This window comes from Chiloscyllium plagiosum, unplaced genomic scaffold (genome assembly GCF_037043375.1).
Source record: "Chiloscyllium plagiosum isolate Xiang-an unplaced genomic scaffold, Cpla_swu_hap1 HiC_scaffold_30, whole genome shotgun sequence".
Lineage (NCBI taxonomy): Eukaryota > Metazoa > Chordata > Chondrichthyes > Orectolobiformes > Hemiscylliidae > Chiloscyllium > Chiloscyllium plagiosum.
The window spans coordinates 35091710-35113397 of record NW_028270168.1 but is presented as its reverse complement, the minus strand read 5'-3'; the positions used below and the strand labels follow the sequence as shown (position 1 = coordinate 35113397).

Below are 21688 nucleotides of genomic sequence, written 5' to 3'. Positions count from 1 at the left end.
AATGTTTGAATGCCGACTGGGCTAGTTCAGGGGGGACAATGCAACAGAGGATGACTGTGAGAAAGACGGGAGAGACAGACTGAGAACAAAGAGTATATTTGGTAGGAGCTGCAGTGAATAAGCAAGATGAACAAATTTGCCGTTTTTTGAAAACCCTGACTGACAGTGTCTTCATTGCATTGTTCTGTTTCTGCTGTGCTCTGCAGATATTCAGCAACATTCAGATTTTTATTTTGAAAGGGTTGGGAAAATTTCCTGAATACCCTTGTTCGCAAATCGAAAAGCACACTCTGGAGAACATGAGATTGAAATACTACATTTAGTGAAAAATAGGGGAATCGCCATTGGGCTTTGGAGCTAATGTGCTCACAACATTGCAGAATGTATGGTTCGAAACACCACAATATCTGAGTGTGAAAATCCCATTGAGCTAAAGCAGGCCTTCACCCATTTCTGTTCAAAAAATCTCACCCCACTGATCTTCCAAAAAATTTAAGAGCATGCCTTAGAAATTAAATGCACTCCATCAAAATCTAATCAAATTGTCAGTTACAAGAAACTCTCCACTCCAGCAAAGAAGTAAATGAAAGTCATAACTTACTACAGAACCACAGAACATGGTACAGGTTCATAAATAAGTCATGGTGTTTATAACGCTGTTTGTAATTAGGATAAAGCTTGTGTTCGTGTTTTCTTATGTAGTAACAAGATGGAAGGTTCATTGTTTCAGTACCTTTACTGCATTGTTAGGTTTGTTCTACAGTAGTTTTAGTCTATATGCAACTTCAAAGTGGTTGGAATCGTGCTTCCACGTTTATGTATTAAAGAGCTCTACAGCTGAAAATTTTCTTTCCAACTCCAAGTAATTACCCAGTGATAAAATTGTTGGGATTTTTTTAATAAAAAGATTTTAATCTATAAATGGAAAAAAGGTTGCTTTCATAAACTTGAAGGCAAAAGCAATGATTTTATGGGCTAATAAGCATTTAGGTGACCAAAATAGGTATCCAGATTCATGTGGTATTAATAACTATTCTTTCACGTACAATTGTCATCTTTCACAATACCCTTCCATGTTACCATAAATGGACATGTAAATTTCTTGCAATATACATCATGAAAACATTGATCTATACCAAGCCAAAGGGAAAACATATATGACAAGAGCATATGGACAATGGAGGTTGTACCATGTATCAAGCAACCAGACACAAAACCAGTGCCAATTTATGTATGGACAAACCTGGACATGAACCCATACACCTTATATCATAAACAGCTTAGAAACACCACAAACCTTCTCATCACTGCTAGCAAATCGATTACTTGGAAGGACTGCATATCTCAATATGAAATCAAGCCTAAGTAGTGATAAAGCACTAGAATCCATTGTAAGAAATCATACAGTGTCAAAGGAAGCTTTTGACCCTTCTTATCCATGGTACTTTGAAAGATATATCCAATTTGTTTGTTCATTCATGGGAACTTGCCATTGCTGCTTTGGCCAGCATTTACTGCCCATCCCCAATTACCCCTGAGAAGGTGGTGGTAACTGCATTCCTTGGGTATAGGGACATTCACAGTGCTGATCGGAAGAATGTTCCAGGATTTTGACATAACATGGTAAGTACAAATCAGGATGGTCTCTCATTTAGAGGGGAGGTTGCAGCTTCCCATGCACCTACTACCCTTGTCCGTCTGGGTGGTAGTGGTCATGAGTTTGGAAGGTGTGGTTGAAGAATTCTATAAGAGTTCATCTTATTGATGCAGTTCATCTTGTTAATGTACACATTGCTGGCACTGTGAAGGGAAAGTATATTGAAGGTAGTGGATGGTGCATGTACTGTTTTCTCCTGGAAGGCTTCAAGCTTCTTGAGTGTTGTTGGTCATGTACCCATCCTGCCAAATGGAGAATATTTCACCACACTCCAGTCTTTGTAACTTTCAAATGTTGGATCTGCATTTCGGAGCCAGGAAGTGAATTACTCACCCCAGAATTCTCAACCTCTGACTGAACATGTGTGCAATCATCTGCAAATATTCCCACCTCTGATCTCATGGAGGGAAATTAATTAATGAAACACCTGAAAATGGTTGTGCCTAAGACTCTGCCTTGAGGGAACTCACACAGTGATGTCCTGTGAAAAAACTCCACAGATACCAGTATCTCATCACTAAGTTACCCTTTATTTACTCATGGAGAGTCCTTGACACTGATCCAGCTCCCTCAGAGCCACCTCTTACAGAGATCAGAACCCCTGACAATCCTGTTTATTTTTTTCTTAGCCTCATCAAAAATCCCAGTATAGATTCCCCTGGTTCTTGAATTGATGATTAAAAACAATAGTAACTCAGAATTAGAGGAGTGTTGGGGTAGAAATATTCCATAACTAAATCCGTCAACTCTTGAAAGGTTTAGTGTCTGGAGCCTCAGGGAAAGAAAGGCTTCCGTAAACAAGAAGAAAAATGCTGCAGCTCCACAGGTTGTCTGAGGTGTTACCTGTTGCTTTTCATCTACTCCAATGTCACTTGGCTCAGAAAATAATAACATTCTTTCCACACACTTTCCACAGTCTTCAATGGCAAGATCAAACAGGTCAAGCTTCTCAATAACAGCATGATGTTAGAAATGCTTATCCCCAAATCAAAGATAACTGTTGTGAGCGAGTTTCCTCAGGAACATGCTTTTCTCTCCTTACCACTGAAATAACTCCACAGAGGCTGGTGTCCATCACCAAGTCACCCTTTACTCACCTGTGGAGAGTCCAGCTCCCTCAGAGCCACCTCTTACAGCGATCAGAACCCCAGACAATCCTGTTTGTAGCTATCAGGTAGGGCTCCCTGATTGGACCAAATTAGTAGCCTCCATCAGGGAACTTATATTCTATGAGATCCATCTAGCTGGCCTTGTTGCAATCACTACATCCTGGACTGAGATGATTGACCTCCAACAAACAAAATTATTTTCCTTTGTGCTAATTTTGACTGCAATAAGCGCAGCATTCTCACTCCCCCCAGGTTCCCATCAACCCCTGTTTTGTTAACATTCTTAAAGCCATGACGTTGGGACGGATGCTTCCGTTTCATTCATTTGTGAGATGTGGGTGTGACTGGCCAGCATTTATTGTCCACCCTTAGTTACCATTGAATAGGTGGAATCACTATCATGCTTGTTCAACTCATTTATTCAGGCTTGGATCAATTATTCAGTTACCAGCACCCCCCTATTCTTTCCTTAGAGACTCAATTATGTTTTTCTTTTAAAGTACGCATCAAATTCCCTTCAGCAAAATTCCAGTGCATCCCAGATCATAGCTATTCTACAGTGAACTTCAGTTTATAAGGGAATGACATACCAGACCTACAGATATATTCCTTTGTTTTAGGATTTAACCTAAAGGATACTAGCTGGCGACCATGAAATGGGTTTCAAAGTAATCCCATTTTTGGTTTGGACAGCGATGCCTGCTCTTATCTTGTGCAAGTCAGTCTTCAGGGATCAGACAGTCTAGCAGATTAAACCATTCCAGTTTTGAGGGAGTTTTCAGATACTTCCTGTGATAACAAATAATCTCCTTAGCCAATGGAAAGTTTCCTGTACTCTGCTTATCTTTCTAATTTGTAATGAGTCTATCAATTAGTCTGCTCCACAAAGCTTACCGTAAGACAGTGTGAGAACATCTTGCAGAATTAGATCACCTCTATCACATTCCACGTTGTCTTGACTGCGGACAGTGTAATGCGAACTGCAGCAAATGGAGGTAAACATTTGCATTTGGAAGTAATTTAATGCTTTTTTTTCTTGTTTAGAACAAAAATGCGACATTTGTAAAAAAGTTAAACTTCAGAAAGGAGGGTATTTTACTGTAGATGACAGCATGCTTCCTGGTGGGTGGGAAGGCATGTAAAATAGGTAGGGTCGCTAATCCATCTCCCTCAGAACTATTCCTGAGCTGACACCTCCTCCCCCCCTCCCTCCCCCTCGATAACACACTGAGTTAAATCAGCCAGATCAAAGCGGCAGACCATTTGTAAAGGTTTACATGAGATACCCCTCTCCCTCCCCAGTCCCAACGAAGGGATTCGGCCTGAAACATTGACTCTGCTGCTCCTCAGATACTGCCTCATCTGCTGTGCTTTTCCAGATTCACATCTATTGATTCTGGCTTCCAGCATCTGCAATCCTTACTGTCTCCAAGAAAGAAGGGCACCAGAATTGTAGGGGTTTCTCTGAGCACATCAGGAGTACCCATCCCTCTTTTCCTTCTGTTCCATCTACCTAACAAAAATCTAGGTTGTTGGACCCCTCCCTGCCATAAAGCACTGGGAGTTAGCATTCTGGGGCAACCGTGGTGCTGTCAGGGCTACATCATGTAATCACAGCAATGGCCGTTGCTGAGATCCATGTCTGCTGGGACTGATGGGCTGTGACTCTCACTATGGGACGGTCCGCCAATCTATTCCATCCCCATGTGCTATTGTTGCATAGCAAGCTCACAAGCAATGAGTTGGTTTCCTTCCAAATGTTTCTATAGTAATTGTAATGAGGTAATAGAATATGAGTCCCCTGATTGGGGCTGTTAACCTGGTCCAATCAGGGAGCCCTGGCTGACAGATAAAAATAGGAGTGTCAGGGGCTCTGTTCACTCTGTGAACTGGATCTGAGGAAACCAGACCGGTGTTAAGTACAATGCATGTGTAAATAAAGGGTGACTTGATGACAGAATACCAGCCTCTGTGGAGTTATTTCAGGTTCCCCACCACTCTGGCCAGAAAATCTAGCCTGATGTGATTCACCTACAGCCATTGAAAATACAAAAGGAGTCAGGTGGTGGTCAGGTCACAGGAAAAGGCTTCGGCTTCAGTCTAAAAATGTTTGTGTAAGGGTTTTGTCAGTGAGAACTTGGCACTGCTTACATTGGCTTAGAGCAGCCAATGTCAGAGTCCTACTTAGAACATCAAGCCTGAATACAGACTAACCTATGCAGGGGAAAAAAAAACACTCTCTCTTGATGTTGACACAAGGGAGGAATGTACAAACAAGAACAATGGTAAAAGTTCCAAGTAAGCCAGTCTCCCCCTATAAAATACGTGCCCCATATTGGAGTTGTACAGCATTCTCAGTAAGTATGGAAAGGTGCTGCTCAGTTCCAGCTGAATGATATACCACAGGAATGGTGTGGGTTTGTCTCCAACAGGGTATTTTACCTCATGTACCAATACTTCTATTACCTCCTGCAAAACAAGAAACAGAAAGTCATAGTGTCATCTTGAGGAATCCAACAGATGTTTATTACAAATAACTACTCTGTACAAACATAACATTCCTCAGCACAGAAATGGCAGGGCTGATGTTACATGATTAACAAGTGATCCAGGCTAAGGTGGAGCATATACCTTCTTTATATCTTATATCTTTACATCCTCAAGTAACATGCAGTGATACAGCGATGATGGCATAAGGGTGTATTGTCAAGCTTACTGTGAGACACAGCACAATGTTGAGGGAGGGGTGTAGATAAAATGCATCATAGCAATACAAGGAATTGCAGATACCTCTTTTCAGATAATAGTAACACACAGAACTAGGTGATTGCTTGTTGTCAATCATACAAGAATAAATTACTTTCTAGATCCACAGATTGGTAGTAAATTGGATATATATAAAAATCAACTTTCATGTAAAATGTAGTTCCTTGTTTTGTATACAGTTTTGATTACTATAAAAATACAAAAATAAAAGGACTGCTGGAACTATCAACTTTGTAAAATAACATTCATAGTAGCAGGATTTTAAAAAATTGTGACTTCTGGGGGAACGGGACAAGTCACTTTTCATGTATAAACATAAACATGAACACAGCATGATTACAAGGAAATAACATAATCACCAACAGTTTCATGACAACAGAAAGACAGCTACAAGAGTTTACAAGGAGTGATTAATGGAGAACAGGAGGCTGTTCTGCATGATCTATGTAAGAGTCGAGAGTGTGGTGCTGGAAAAGCACAGCAGGTCAGGCAGCGTCCGAGGAGCAGAAGAGTCGACGTTTCGAGCATAAGCCCTTCATCAGGAATGAGGCTTGTGGGCCAAGGGGGCTGAGATAAATGGGAGGGTGTGGGACTGGGGGGAAAGGTAGCTGAGAATGATCTATGCAACTCAAAGATCTAAGGTGTAACTGCCTTTTCAACAGTTCACAGATCACAGCACTTTTCCAATTTTAAATTAAGACGAGCAGAGAGCTGCTTGGCTTTGACCTGTTTAACTAGCATCAACAGTGATTACTAGGTTCAGTAGCTAGTGGTTTGTTGGGTGCATTTTACCAAAGAAGACATATTTTAATCAAAGTTTTGCTTCTTATACTTTGAGGATAATTTTCCAAAAGTAAACACAAAGCAACATGATACAGTCTGAGAAAAGAGTTGACAACTGGACTGCAAGTGGACTGGTATTGTTACTTAGAATGCATCTGTTAATGATGACTGACAGTTAACATCTCAGTTATACCAAAAAGTTCTGATGAAGAGTGACTAAACTTGAAACATTAATTCTGTTTTTCTCTCCACAGATGCTGTCAGATCTGCTGAGTTTCTCCAGCATTTTCAGTTTTTGTTTGTTTCAGATCTCTAGCATCTACAGTTTTATTTCATTTAAGAGCTAAGCTGGTTTTACAATGTAAACCAGAGCAATGTCTTGATCAATCAACACATTTTACAGGTTAATGTGTCCATTGTGTTTGGTTCCAAACTCCTGAGACAACATTGAAAAGGAATATCTCACTTTCGTTTTTGGAATCTAGAGGCTCCACAAATAATGCTTCGGCAAGCATTTTGCTGCACCTTTTGCTGCAAACCATTGGAAACAATCTGTTTTATTTCTCCCACAAATACATCTCCTCAGCTGCAACATCTACATGTGACGATCCATGGGTATAATTTTGATGTATCATAAAAAGCAAGCTCACAGATGACTATCCTGACGCTCTTAACCGATTTTCAAATCCTGCTGAGAACAAAAAAATCTTCTCGACATACAAGTGAATGTTGTTGAATCTGAGTTCAAAGCTTATCTCCACATTGATCTCATTCTGATTAAAACCCAGCAGAGCAAATTCAGCAGGCTATACCTGCAGCTCCAACAGGTGTTTACCATCAGCAGGGGGCCTGAACACAGTCAGTGCGTTGCTGAGTAAGAATGTTCAGAGATTAACTAGATCCCTCCAGGAGTGTAATTTTCAAAGACAAAATTATTCCAAATCAAACATGCAGAATAGTGGAGATACTTGGCAGATCCTGTAGAGAGAGAAACAGTTAATGATTTGGAATCCGATATCATAGAATCCCTAGTGTGAAAATAGGCCATTCGGCCCATCAAGTTCACCCTGACCCTCTGAACAACATCCCACCCAGATCCAATCCCTGTCATCCTGCATTTCCCATACCTAATCCATTTAACCTGCACACTTTTGGATTGTGGGAAGAAATCTACGACAGACACAGAGAGAACGTGCAAACTCCATACAGTCACGTGAGGGTGGAATCGAACCTGCGTCCCTGATGCTCTGAGGCAGCAGTGCTAAGCACTGAGCCACCATGCCACCCAAATGACTCACCTTCCGAACTGAAAGGTGTTGGAAAGTGTTTTCTTTACACTCTTGAGAGAGGTTGAGACCCAGTTCGAAAGACAAAGGGATTGCAAATGGTGGGGACAACGAAAGCTAGATGTAAAATGCATGTAAGTTAAGGTGTGAAAGGGAGGAAATGGGTCCTGTATATTACGAGCAAAGTAGACAGATACAAAAATAACAGTATTTTCAGCAGGAGAAGACATGTGAGAATTTTTTTTTAAAAATCAGTTTCGGAACTGAATATTGAGACCTTGAGGCTGTAAAGTGCCTTAGCAGAAAATGATGTGTTGTTTCTCAAGCTTACGTTTTGTTTGGTGAAGCACTGCAGTAGGCCCAGGACAGGAATATTAGCAGCAGGAGAGCAAGGTGGTTTATTGAAATGGTAAGTAACTAGAAGGTCAAGGTCGTTCCTACAGACAGAGTGGGTATGTTGCAGGACTTATACACTTAATGGTAAGATTCTAGGAATTGTTGCTGAACAAAGAGACCTTAGAGTGCAGCTTCATAGCTCCTTGAAAGTGGAGTTGCAGGTAGATACGGTAGTGAAGAAGGCGTTTGGTATGCTTTCCTTTATTGGTCAGAATATTGAGTACAGGATTTGGGAGGTCATGTTGCAGCTCTACAGGACATTGTTAGGCCACTTTTGGAATATTGTGTGCAATTTTGGTCTCCTTCCTATTGGAAAGATGTTGTGAAACTTGAAAGGGTTCAGAAAAGATTTACAAGGATGTTGCCAGGGCTGGAGGATTTGAGCTATAGGGAGAGGCTGAACAAGCTAGCGCTGTTTTCCATGGAGCATCGGAGGCTGAGGGGTGACCTTATAGAGGTTTACAAAATTATGAGGGGCATGGATAGGGTAAATAGGCAAAGTCTTTTCCCTGGGGTCAGGAAGTCCAGAACTCGAGGGCATAGGTTTAGGGTGAGAGGGGAAAGATATAAAAGAGACCTACGGGTCAACTTTTTCACACGGAGGGTGGTACGTGTATGGAATGAGCTGTCAGAGGAAGTGGTGGAGGCTGGTACAATTGCAACATTTAAGAGGTATTTGGATGGGTATATGAATAGGAAGGGTTTGGAGGGATATGGGCCGGGTGCTGGCAGGTGGGACTGGATTTGGGTTGGGATATCTGGTCGGCATAGACGGGTTGGACCGAAGGGTCTGTTTCCACGCTGTGCATCTCTTTGACAATGACTCTATTTGCCAAGACGTTTGAAGAACCATATTACTTCCATGAGCTACCCTTCAAGGCAATAGTTTACCCTCAGGGCTGGCTCTCATGTTTGGGAGGAAGGCCCCTGTCTGTTTGACAGACAGTTTTTCGCCACACACACTTTCACTACACAATGTACACAATATTTTGTTGCAAAGAAGGAAGAAGATGGTATAAATGCATGATGAGTACTCCTTACTTGAACTAGAACAAAGTAGCAAAGTCTGAGATCATCACACCAATATATGGATTCATGAAATGATACTACAACATTTTATCTAGCTCAGGTTGTACCGATTTCTCACAAACTGCTGCCAAATCTTAGGATGAAATAGATGACCCTTCTGAGTTGTTCATGACCAAACATCCATCCTTCAAGATGCTGGAAACAAATATTAATCAACAGTTCATACACGTCCATCCATAATGCTGGCACACTACAGACTGCCATTACACAGCCATGTTATGGTAATTATTTAAGGACTAGGTCCAGTCATTTTATGCATCCATGAAAGCATTATCTTAATGTATATCCTTGCATTTGGAATAGATTTCTTATTCTTCTAACGAATGAAGGAGATGATTATTATATTATAGATCTCAGAAAGGTAGTTGCACCTTTTACACAGCTAGATGAAACAATGCCGTGTGAAATTCTTGTGTAATGGGGCTGATAATCTACATTCCAGAGTGTTGAAAGAGATGGCGATAGAGAATCAGTGCATTGATGATTTTCTTCCAGAATTCTGTGGATTCTAGAATAATTTCTTGGAATTGTAAGGTAGCAAATGTCGCCTCACTATTTCAGAAAACAGAGAGGAAGAAAGTAAACAGGGAACTACAGAGCAGTTAGTCTTACAGCACAGTGGCTCAGTGGTTTGCACTGTTACCTCACAGTGCCAGTGTCCCAGGTTCAATTCCAGCCTTGGGCGACAGTCTGTGTGGAGTTTGCACGTTCTCCCCGTGTCTGCGGGGGTTTCCTCCGGGTGCTCTGGTTTCCTCCCACAGTCCAAAGATATGCAGGTTAGGTGAATTGTCCATGCTAAATTGTCCATAGTGTCACATGCATTAGTCAGTGAGGGGTGGGTTTCTCTTCGAAGGGTTGGTGTGGACTTGTTGGGTCGAAGGGCCTGTTTCCACACTGTAGGGAATCTAATCTAATCTTACATCAATAACAAGATAATTACTAGAGTCCATTCTAAAGGATGGGACAAACAGGCACCTGGTTGTTAATGATCTAATTGGGCACAGTCAGCAATAGATTTGTGAATGTGAAATTGTGCTTAACAAACATGTTGGAATTTTTGAAGATGTGGTCTCAAAATTAATAAACAAGAGTGGATGAATGTAGTTTCTTAGGTTTTCAGAAGGCTTTCGATAAAGTCTCCCTTAGGAGACTGGTTAGAAAAATTGAAACACATGGGATAGGAGATAATGTATCAGCATGGATTAATGATTGGCTAACAAACAGAGTACGGGGAGTAGGCATAGCTAAATAATACAAGGAGATAATACAAAGCTAAATGAGAAGGAGCATCGCTCCAAAAGCTAGTGTGCTTCCAATTAAACCTGTTGGACTATAACCTGGTGTTGTGTGATTTTTAACGAAATGAGAATGTGTGTTATGAGGAAAATGTAAAGTGACTCCAGGCATTTTTGGACAGATTTAGTGAATGCACAAGAGCATGGCAGATGGAATCTCTTGGAAAATTGAGAGCTTACCTGCTTCGGTAAGAGAAATAGATGTACTATGTATTTCTGAAATGATAAGTGGTTGGAAAGTGTAATGTAAAAGGGGACCTAGGTGTCCTCGTCAAGAAGTCACTGAACACTAACATGGAAGGGCAGCAAGCTGTTAGAAGGCTAATGGCATGTTATCCTTTATTACAAGTGAATTTGCATGCAGGAGTAGTAAATTCTTACTTCAGTTGTATAGGAGCTTGGTTATACAGCACCTGGAGCAGTGTGTGCAATTTTGACTCTTTATCTCAAGAAAGATGATATCAGCATAAAATGGAGTGCAGCAAAGGTACTTCAGACTTGTTTCTGGTATGGCGAGACCGTCCTTTAAAGAAAGATTGGACAAATTCGGTCTAAATTCTCTAGTTTCAACGAATGAGAGGTCATCTCATTTAAAACCTACGAAAGGCATAAACAGAGTAGATGCAGCAAAGATGATTCCTAGATCCACCTTAGGTCTGAGATGAAGAGAAGTTATTTTTACTTAGGGTTGTGAACCTTTGGAATTCTCAACCACAGAAGACCATGGGAGCACACTCTTTGAGTAACTTTAAGGTAAAGATTAATAAATGATCAGTTATGAGTAGAATGGGGATGGAATGAGCAAAAGGCTTTGAAGTATTCGATCAACCATGATTGTATTGAATGGTGAGGTATAAATTGAATAGCCTACTTCTGTTCCTGTGTTCCTCTAAGCGGTCTTTATCTTACTGTCTTCATTCAATGATTTATTCTGTTATGTTCAGCTGGACAGACAGCCAGTCTGCTAGTCTGTTTGTTAGTCAACTCAAAATGTAATCTAAGTAAGCACATAACCCAGAATATGCACATAAGTGTAACTTCCAGATTTTTGTCTTGACTGTCTGTAGAATGTGTTTTATGGACTACCATATGTGATGTGTGTGTGGTTTTCTGTGCAATTCCTGATTTTCTGCTCTTCAATTGACAGAGGGAAAAGCCAGGAAGAAGTGGCTGCGGAACGTTTTACTGCTGTGGTGACAGTCTCCATTTTCACAGCTGCTCAATGGTACGTTTGAAATGGCATGATTTTATGCGTTCCTGTTTTAAACAATTATCCTCCTTCACACTCTCATGAAAAGTAACAATTTGTGTGTGTGTTTGTTTGTAAGTTGTAGCCATTGCTTTATTAATTAGATGCACCACTGAGATTTGAGAAATTGTGGCAGCGAGATTGATACCAGGATTAAAGAACATAAAATCACTCACATGTTGCATTCAGTCAAAAGAAACATGGCAGCACATCTGTTTCAAACTGGTATACCACTGATATCCTGAAGATCAAATGATTCAGGAAAGCACCATCTGCCAGGGGAATTTCTTTGTCACTGCAGGACTGATGTGATTTCAGATATTCTTAACGCACTGTCTCCGAGCTTTTACCTGTTAATTTGCTATGCATAAAACTTAATGCAATTAAAGTTCTGCCAGTGCTTTAACGTCAATGAATTTCACAGCTGACTGACTGTAACAGGGGCTCGGTGGGCTCCTGGCAAACACTCCATCTCTGTGTTCAACATAATCCTTCTTCAGATTCCAATGAACTGCGGGTGACGCCTCTTGAAACCAGAGAAGCCTATTAGCACAAACAGATGGTCCAGCAGGTAATTTGCTTTTCTGCACGATGCACCACATGTTAATTTTTCAGACAATTTCCTTGTTATGTGACAGTTGGAATGGCTTAACAAGGTATCGATATTTGTTCCTGGGCTAGTTTTAATGATCTCGGCTTCAGTACAAGTACTCTTGCTATTGTTCAGACTCTCCACACATTTAATGGACAGCTGCCTATACCCGGCAGATGCCACGCCCCTTTTCTCAATGCAGTGATGCCATTTGCAAAGGCAGCATTTCATTCAATAATGGATGTTCTCCCCTTCAAGACTCAAATCTTCCTTTCCATCCTTGTATCACAGTCTTTTTCACATTTTTTTCCTAAAATGATATTAATAGCCAGACAAAATTCATTCAAAATTTGTCAGTGTTGGTGTGTGATTGATTAAGATACTGGAGCTAGGTTGTACTTTATTCACAAGATAGGTTGATAGGTATGGACGCAGGCTTGAAATGATGATGCTGTCGGTAGTGTGGATTTCCCTATGGTCCTCAACAGATAAATTTGTAATTACCCCTTTTAATCATTGACTCTAATCCTTCTCTGAAAAAACCTTTGTAAAAAGTATTGCATTTTATATTGCCTGAAGACAATAAACATTAAATGTTCAAGTTTTCTGCTTAAATTCTGCCATATTAAATCTTAGATTTGTACAAAATAAGTTCCACCTGCAGTATTTTCATAAATCCAAACATCTTCTTTACACACACACACACTCATTCTTGAAGACATTCTGTCTAAATTGAGACCACATACATTGGTGCTGTTCATTATTTTCTGCATAATGCACAGTAACTGTGTAACTTCTCAGTTTGTCTCATACCATTGATCTCTCCTGTTGGCTGACAGCTGCCTGAAGCAGTTGGTGTCGACAGCACAGAATGAAGTCAGAAACAATGCAATAAATAATAGCTGAGCTGGACCTTACGCCATTGTAGTTGGTCAGTTATGTAAAAGTAATTGGGCTAACTAAACAACTGTGATGACAGGAAGAGTTTTGAGCTGTTACATAAACTCAGGAACACAGATGTTTACAAATCACTGTGCTCTGCTCTGTCAGTTAGTAACATCATTCCTACCCTTTGATTGTCAGATGAAGGTTTGATTATATGTAGAGTGGTAAAGTACTGTATCCCCCTTCAGACTCTCCATATTGTCAACATCTGTCTGTGCATCCACTGGTTTTGATATCACCAATTTAGTTATGCTGTCCTTTCCCACGCATTCATCAAAACCTATATTTGATGTCTATGAGTCACTTTATATAAGAAAAAGAATTTCTGTGTTCATGCTGGTAGCTAATACCTAGAAGGATTTTGTTTTACTATAGAGCTCCATGTATCTTTTGTGAAATTCTGTTTTAAAAGTCAGGAAGAGCACAATTTTATACAGGTGAGTGGCACCAAACGTTATTATAGAATTAGGGGAGTGTTTATATCCTGACTGCCCTTTCTCAATATATGTAAAGGCTCTGTAGAGTGGTACAGTATCCATTACTAAATGAAGCTGCACTGAATCTGGCTTGTACCTTTTAAGGCTGTATGTAGAAAAATACAGAAACCCTAAAAACTCCAAGTTAATTGGAGTGGCTGAGGATAGTGGATCTTAGAATTTACAGGAAAGGCTATAAATCCTTGTTTCTGGACCTTGGATTGGAGCAATGTAATCATTTCTTGAGCTTTTCTTTATATTGGTGGTTCTTCTGTGGTTTGTTCATGTTCAGCCCAAGTACGGCGATGTACAGACCGTATGATATCTTAAAACAAATCCTCTTTGAGATCAACAGCCCATAAGTGAGACTTTTATTGAAAAGGAAAACTGCAAAATGCTAGAATCCCAAAGATAAAAAATTTCAAAAGCTCAGTGTTCTGGTTTGTTTTAAAACAGAAAAGAGAAGTTAAAATGTGTGTTTCTTTCAGTAGAATTGACATTGGGTTTTAGTAAGATCAGAAGATGCGAACAGGCAGGAGAACAGAGAGAGCAATGGGAGAAAAATTACAAATTGCTGAGCAGAATACTCTAAGATGGTAATCACCATCAGTGACAAGATGCATTTATTCACATAGTATTTACAACACAAAAACCAGATCATTTGGCCCACCAGATTAGATTGATATTGATACTGTATATAAATCTATCCTCATCCGTCCACATTACTGCCATCACAACTCAGTCTATTCCTTTCTCCCCTGTGTGATTATCCAGCTTTTTCTTGAATCTATGAATCTTGAAAGTATGAAAGTGACCTCAAATTCTGGTACTGCACTCCACAACCACTGTCTGGGTAAAGAATTCCCTATGGGACTTACTTGTGCCTATCTGACAGAAGTCACAAACAGTGGAGGGTAAAATGGGAGAATGTGAAGGAAAATCTTTGGGGTCTCTTGTGGCACAGTGGTAGCATCCCTGCCTCAGATCCAGATGGCCTGGGTTCAATTTCCACCTACTCTGCAGGAGTATCAAATCACATCTGGACAGGTCGATTAATAATACCAAGAAGGAAGAAAATTACAAATTGGCAGGTTTAGAGCTGATGGTGCCTACTTTAGCCTACTTTAATGCAGTCACATGAACATTAAAAGTGGGTTCCAAGCTGTAGGGAGCACACTTCAAATATGGAATGTGTAAGACAGCATCTTGGTAAATGGGTTTGTGCCAGGAAATCCCATAAGTATCAGTTCTACAGACCAGTGTGGGTTGAGCTCAATCAGAAGCTAACGTTGGTATGACAACACTTTCGTTTTCAACCTCTACACTCTACCACCTGTCTCAACCTCACAGGAGTTGGGATGTCATATTGAGATTGTGGAGGACATTGGCGAATACTGTATCCAGTTCTGGTCGCCCTGCTGTAGGAAGGATATTATTAAATTGGAGAGGGTTCAGAAAGATTTCCCACAATGTTGCTGGGACTGGAGGGTTTGAATTTTAAGGAGAGGCTGGGTAGGCTGGGACTTTTTTCACTGGAGCATAGGAGGTTGATGGGTGATGCATTGAGGTTTACAAAATCATGATGGACATAGATAAGGTGAATAGCAGAAGTCTTTTCCTTAAGGTGGGTGATTTCAAAACTGGGGGGTGTATTTTTAAGGTGAGGGGGCAAGATTTAAAAGGTACTTGAGGGACAACATTTTCACAGGCAGTGTGGTTCGTATGTGGAATGAACTGCTGGAGGTAATGGTAGATGCATGTACAATTACAACATTTAAAAGACATTTGGATAGGTACATGAATAAGAAAAGTTTAGAGGGATTTGGGCCAAATAACTAGTTTAATTTGGGAATCTTGGACAAGTTGGACTGAAGGGTCTGTTTCTGTACTGCATGACACTATGACAGTAAATGAAATGAAGAATCCTTTACCAAATCAGTTAAAAGGGATCATGAGCCACCTAAATCTTAGTTTTTTGGATCTTTGATTGTGACCTCTGGTAGAATTGTATGGGTACATTAGAGACCTCATTAAACTTTATTAATGTTTCAAAAGCCATCAGAGAATTGTCTGGTCTGTCTCAACATCATTCATGTCCTTTTGGATAGATTGGAACATTTTTCCTACTGCTGATCTAAAGCTGATGAGTCTGCGGGAACCATATTCTATGGAACTGTGGAAGGTCATTACCAATGCATCAGCTATCTGTTATAGCCAGCTCCTTCAATAATCAGTGTGACCAAATCCACCAAGGATGGTCAAGGAATAATGATTTTACCTCAACTTCAGGAAGAACCATGTTTGTTTCATCAACGAGATTGTGACTGAAATCTGCCAATTAATACAATTAGAACTGCAACATCAAAGCAAGGTAGGAACCTTTTAATCTGTGACTGTCGAGGTTTACTTTGGCTCTTGAGCTTCAGGCGCTGGACTCCTTTTCGGCTGTTGCTGGTGATGAAACCAGTTGAACGTAATTCATTCACTTTGTGTTCATCGCTGTAACTGGAAGCTAAACCAGCCGCTGACGCATTGGGGGCACTGTATCAGAGACAGGTTTTTCAAAGAACACTGTCTGTAAGGAACACATGATCAGGAACCTGCATCCCAGCGAGATGTGGACTGCTTGAACAGAAGTTAGATTCCCATGAGAATTTGGTGCATACGGGAAAAGAAATGCTTTAAAAAAGGTTTATTGAAACTAGCAAAAATATTAAATGGCTTCAGCAGCACTAGTAAGGTTTATCAATAATTGTAAATTTTAATGAGGCTAAGCAAATAAACGTAGTATAAATAAACGGAAATAAAGTTAATGTAAGTGAACTAAGGGCATGGCCATAGAAGAGAGGACATCAGATTTCTGAGACATTAGGACCAATTTTGGGACAGTTAGGACTTGTACAAGAGGGTCAGTTGCAAGTTAGCAGAACTAGGACTAACTTTCTTGCACAAATTGGTAGTATTTAATTGCCATTATGGAGATGTGGATCCAGCATTAGCAAAATTTTGAGCTGAATATCCAAGGATATTTGACATTCAGGAAGGGCAGGCAAAATGAAGTGGAGAAAGCACTCTTATTAAGGGTCAAATTCAGTACATTGGTAAGTGGGGACCCTAAGTTGAAGGTACATTATGGAGAATCGATTTGGGTGGAGCTAAGAAACAGCAAGGCCCACAAACACTGTTGAGAGTTCTTTACGGTTACTAAACTCTGGTGGTAATGTGGAGCAATAAATATATCAGGAAATTAGGAATGCATGTGCTGTAAGTAATATAGTAATAATGGATGACTTCAATTTACTGCAGTAACTAAATCCGTATTAACACTATGGGAGTTTAATTCCCAAATGTATAAGAGCTGGGTTTCCAGAGCAATACACTGAGGAACTGCAAGAGTGTGGTGGCGGCATGTGGCAGTTTTATTAAGTAGCAGCTATTTGCACCAAACTGGAAGGAAACCGTTCAGGCTTCACACAGTGAGGCTCAGGATCAGTCTCTTCCCTTTGGTGAGCTCCCAAACATGCACCAAGTGTATGAGAGATCTAAGAGAGCAAGTGAACAGCCCTCCGAAGTGCCTTCATTGAATCAATAAGATAGGTAACAGTCCCTGTGTGCAAAAAGGCCAGGCAACAGAACTGCGATGCAAGGTGACGGTACACTCTAAAGTGCAGCATTCAAGTGCATTTTGCAAATGGATCGAAGATGTGCATTAGGGTGTGGTGTGGCTGACTTGTGTCATTTCCCAAAGTGTGTGTGTGGCCAATGCCCATAGAGTGTGCCATGAGATGTTGGTGCTCGTCCATGATAGAAACCTGGAGTCATCAGGTACCAGCTCTGATTTGCACACACTCGGAATTGTCTAGTTCCCGAAAGGGTGGGTGGAAAAATGGGACACTGCATATTGATGAGCTGAGATTTGGTAAACTCTCTGAAACAGATGAGCTTCATCCCAGTGTTGAAGTCAGTGGCTAGAGAGATAGTGGATGCATTAGTGATTATCTTTCAAATTTCTGTAGATTCTGGTAAGGTTCCTGTGCAGTAGAAAATAACAACTATAACTCCACTAGTTAATGATGGTGGGAATGGAAAAATGGACAACTACAGACCTGACGGTTTGATAACAGTAATAGGGAAAACTTTAGAATCTGTTACTAAATGATGTGATAACTGCACATTTAAAAAGAAGCAATTTAAAATTGAGCAGAGTCAGCATAGATTTATGGAAGGAAGGTCATGTCTGACAATCATATTTAATTATTCACAACATTGATGAAGGAAAACCAGTGGAAGTAGTGTATTTGGATTTTCAGAAAGCATTTGTTAAGATGCAACGCAGGAGGTTAGTAAATAAAATTGCAGTGTGTGGGATTGTGGGAAATAAAGTAGTATGGATTGAGAATTTCTTAATAGAAAGAAAGCAGAGAGTAGAAACAAACAGATCATTCTCAGGCTGGCAGACTGTTACTAGCAGGTCACACAAGGATCAGTCCTCAGTCCATAGCTGTGCACAGTCTGCATAATTAATTTGGATGTGAGGACCAGTTCTAGTATTTTCAAATTTGCTGGCAGCACCAAACTTGGTGAGAAAGTAAGTTATGAGGAGGATGCAAGAAAGCATCAAGTGGACTTAGACAGACTAAGTGAATGGACTAGAGAATGACAGATGGAATACCATACGATTAAATGTGAAGCTATTGACTTTGGTGGAAAAGACAGAAGATAGAATATTTCTTAAATGATGAAAAGTTGGGAAATGTTGATGCTCTTGTTCATGAGTCACACAAAAAAGCATGCAAGTACAGGGAGCATGATATTGCTGGTTTATGTTTCCAGGTGGTATATCATGCAGATTGCCCATAGTCGTGGCAGTGATCACAATTCCTGTATTCAGCACCAACCCTCTTCAACCTGTGACTCACTCACCATGACAAATCAGTAATGGACAGCAGGAGATATCCACGCATGGTGTACATTGTTTGTTGCATATGAATATCAGGCTTGCAATGAAAGTCATGATGCTGTTGAGAATAGTCTAGAGTAAACTACTGGCATCCATAGACAACATCATTGCTGCTGCCTGGACTGTTCTGGAAGACCCCTCACATGCTCACCAAAATTGGTTCAGCTCAGTTCTATCCTAGTGTGCTGCATAACCTGGCTACTAGGAAGTGGCTACAGCCCTTTCCACCACCTATCAGATGAGGAAAGGAGAAACAAGAGCACAGGGCAAAGAAGGAGGAAGTGAGGGAGAAGTTGCTATAACAGAAAGTAGTGGCACCAAAAGAACCAGGAAAGCTAAAACACTTTTAGCCCATTCTACTTGGGCTCCTCATTTCCCCTCCCCCAACCTTACCCCAGTTCCAACCTGCCAGCTCAGCATCATCCTCATGACCTGTTCTACCTGCCAGTCTTCCTTCCCACCTATCCGGTCCACCCTCCTCTCCGATCTATCACCTTCATCCCCATCTCCATCCACTTATTGCACTCATAGCTACCTTCTCCCCAGCTCCACCCCTTCCCATTTATCTCTCTACTGCGGAGGCTCCTGCCTCATTCCTGGTGAAGGGCTTTTGCCCGAAACGTCAATTTTTCTGCTCCTTGGATGCTGCCTGACCTGCTGTGCTTTTCCAGAACCACTCTAATCTTGACTCTAATCTCCAGCATCTGCAGTCCTCACTTCCACCCTCCACCGATATGAGTGATCTCTGTAATCGCAACCACACCTTGCTGTTTAACAATTGCATGCATTACCTTTCCTCTATCACTGACTATTCCATCATCCTCTTTCCAACAACACAAAAGTAAACGAACATCAAAAAAATGCACTTCCCTAATTGATTTTATCAAGTTGAGTGGGTAAGTTCACTGCCAAACACCACTTCTCACATTTGTCACCCAAATTGGCATTGAGAGTATACCATGTTGACCTCCACTATAGGAAGGCATATTATATAGGGAGGCAAATTATAGAAGGACATCACAGAATATATTTCCCATTACTGGATGGTAGGTTTGCCAGTGTATCCCCGGCATTCACCACAGGATAAGGGCAGATAGCAGTTGGCATCAACATGTAACAAGCTGGTCGATCGCAGAGTGTATTGGTTTTCAATTTTGTAGTGTAACACATTTGAAATGTATAAAAGTGTTTTAAATGTATATCTGGTACTTCTGTGCTACATGTGCTGTGGCAGCACATTAATGACCTGATAGTCAGAAATGGTCTGAGGTTGGGGCACAGTCAAGGTACAGAAGGAACGTCCCGACCAACAGAACATGCCACACCAGAAAAATCTAATTCCAAGCTGTTTACTTCCACTACTCGCTGACTGAAATATAGATAAAGGAAAATGTTTTCTAAAATGTGTAGTAATAGAATGCCCTTCACCTGTGGAGAGATTCACTGGATTGGAGCAAACTGTATATTAAACAAATTTAACATTTAAGCCACATCATCAAAATATATAATGTACGCAAGGCCAATATATTAATTCTTGCATTTGACTAGAGTCTCTGATAAATTGAAAGTTAATGTTTTGAAATCAGGCCTCTCAGCTTGATTGCAGCAATAGGCAGACATGGCAAGTCAGTGAGGGAGAGGGCCATTTCAACAGGAAATGCCCTCTGTCCACCTTTTCCATTGTTTAAATAGTGTTTGAATGCTCACTGTTTTTTTTCATTACTTTTCATTTTAATTCTTTTCTCAATTTTGGTTTGGAGTTGTAAACTGGGAATTGGGAGCTGAAAATGACTTGTGGATTTTGGGATAGTGTATGGTAAAATGAAAAGAACAAACCAAACAAGTTTATTTGTTTGTGAGGACAGGCCAGGAGGCGAATTCTTGATGAAAGGAGTTCAAACAGCCACAGATCCTGGGAAGAGCATTGTGCTTAAACAGATATCAGAAGTTGCCTGTAAATGAGATCCGTACCTGGGAGGTATAGTGGACAGCGAAGAGGGTTGCCTCAGATTACAACAGGATCTGGACCAGATGGGCCAATGGGCTGAGAAGTGGCAGATGGAGTTTAATTCAGATAAAGGCGAGGTGCTGCATTTTGGGAAAGCAGATCTTAGCAGGAGTTATACGCTTAATGGTAAGGTCCTAGGGAGTGTTGCTGAACAAAAAGACCTTGGAGTGAGGTTCATAGCTCCTTAAAATGGAGCTGCAGGTAGATAGGATAGTGAAGAAGGCATTTGGTATGCTTTCCTTTATTGGCCAGAGTGTTGAGTACAGGAGTTGGGAGGTCATGTTGCATTTGTACAGGACATTGGTTAGGCCACTCTTGGAATATTGCATGCAATTCTGGTCTCCTTCCTATAGGAAAGATGTTGTGAAACTTGAAAGGGTTCAGTAAAGATTTACAAGGATGTTGCCAGGGTTGGAGGATTTGAGCTCTTGGGAGAGGCTGTACAGGCTGGGGATGTTTTCCCTGGAGCGTCGGAGGCTGCTCCAGAGGTTTACAAAACTATAAGGGGCATGGATAGGGTAAATAAGCAAAGTCTTTTCCCTGGGGTTGGGGAGTCCAGAACTAGAGGGCATAGGTTTAGGGTGAGAGGGGAAAGATATAAAAGAGACTAAAGGGGCAACCTTTTTCACACAGAGGGTGGTACATGTATGAAATGAGCTGCCAGAGGAAGTGGTGGAGGCTGGTACAATTGCAATATTTAGTAGGCATTTGGATGGGTATATGATTAGGAAGGGTTTGGATCGATATGGGCTGGGAGCTGGCAGGTGGGACTAGATTGGGTTGGGGTATCTGGTCGGCATGGGCGGGTTGGACCGAAGGATCTGTTTCCATACTGTACATCTCTATGACTCTAAGTTTGGAAGGGACCCGATGTTTAAGCAGATGTCAGTTGTTACATAGTTACTGAGGCCTGAGAAATAGACGGTCAGTGTATCAGGGCAGAACCAGAAGTGAAGCTGTTTATTGGGACTGTGTTTTCTGAGTAGACAAGCTTGGCTGCTGACAACACAACCTGAAGATTTGAAAGCTCCCACCTATTCTACTGTGGTAGCTTCCAAAGTGTAGAAAGGTAGGTTA

General features: G+C 40.9%; 1 protein-coding gene across 6 annotated transcripts in view; it reads left to right on the top strand.

Annotated features, from left to right (window-relative positions):
• The window catches only part of LOC122563716 (disks large-associated protein 2), a 706137-nt gene that overhangs the window by 392942 nt on the left and 291507 nt on the right, over positions 1 to 21688 (top strand). For all 6 annotated transcript variants that reach the window (XM_087976892.1, XM_043717840.2, XM_087976893.1 and 3 more), the window contains one exon: positions 11529 to 11606. The gene's annotated coding sequence lies outside the window, so the exon portion shown is untranslated. The remainder of the gene's footprint in view (positions 1 to 11528; positions 11607 to 21688) is intronic.